This window comes from Arachis duranensis, chromosome 1, assembly GCF_000817695.3.
Source record: "Arachis duranensis cultivar V14167 chromosome 1, aradu.V14167.gnm2.J7QH, whole genome shotgun sequence".
NCBI classification, from domain to species: Eukaryota; Viridiplantae; Streptophyta; class Magnoliopsida; order Fabales; family Fabaceae; genus Arachis; species Arachis duranensis.
In genome coordinates, this window is record NC_029772.3 from 48,661,748 (window position 1) to 48,663,159 (window position 1,412).

Sequence of the window (1,412 nt, forward strand, 5' to 3'; positions counted from 1 at the left end):
AAAAGGGCATAAAATAAATACTTGTTATGCAGTAATGGAGAATGTGTTGGAGTTTTGGAGATGCTTTGTCTGATTTATTCTTGTAATGTAATATTCCATCCATGGAAAAGTGCAAAGTTCCCTCCATGGCAAGCTGTATGTAGGGTGTCACCGTTGTCAATGGCTACTTCCCATACTCTTAGTGAAAATGGTCCAAATGCTCTGTCACAGCATGGCTAATCATCTGTCGGTCCTCAATCAGGTTGGAATATAATCCAATGATTCTTTTGCGTCTGTCACTAACGCCCAGCCTTCAGGAGTTTGAAGCTCGTCACAGTCATTCAATCCCGGAATCTTACTCGGAATACCACGGAAAAGGTTTAGACTTTCCGGATTCTCATGAATGTCGCCATCAATCTAGCTTATACCACGAAGATTCTGATTAAAGAATCTAAGAGAAGCTCATTCAATCTGATGTAGAACGGAGGTGGTTGTCAGGCACATGTTCATGGATTGAGGAAGGTGATGAGTGTCACGGATTATCACCTTCTTCATAATTAAGTGCGAATGAACATCTTAGATAGGAACACACACGTTTGAATGGAGAAATAGAAACAATTGCATTAATGTTTACATCGTCTATCTTCGCGCAAAGTATGGACTATTATATATTTCTGGAAAGCCCTGGATGTCTACTTTCCAACACCGTTGAGGGCGCGTTAATTGGATTCCTGTAGCTCCAAAAAATCCATTCCGAGTGCAGGGAGGTCAGGATCCAACAGCATTAGCAGTCCTTTTTCAGCCTAACTCAGATTTTTGCTCAACTCAATTTCAGCCAGAAAATACCTGAAATCACAGAAAAACACACAAACTCATAGTAAAGTCCAGAAATATGATTTTTGCCTAAAAACTAATAATATTTTATTAAAAACTAATTAAAACATACCAAAATCTATATGAAATTACCCCCAAAAAGCGTATAAAATATCTGCTCATCACAACACCAAACTTAAACTGTTGCTTGTCCTCAAGTAACTAGATAAATAAAATAGGATGAAAAGAATTTAAGAAGTAATAATATCTTAGAGTTTTAAATGGAGCTCAGATTCTTATTAGATGAGCGGGGCTTGTAGCATTTTGTTTCTGAATAGTTTTGGCATCTCCCTCTATCCTTTGAAATTCAGAATGATTGGCATCCATAGGAACTCAGAATTCAGATAGTATTATTGATTCTCCTAGTGTAGTATGTTGATTCTTGAACACAGTTACTTTATGAGTCTTGGTCGTGGCCCTAAGCACTTTGTTTTCCAGTATTACCACCAAATACATAAATGCCACAGACACATGACTAGGTGAACCTTTTCAGATTGTGACTCAACTTTGCTAAAGTCCCCAGTTAGAGGTGTCCAGAGCTCTTAAGCACACTCTTTTTG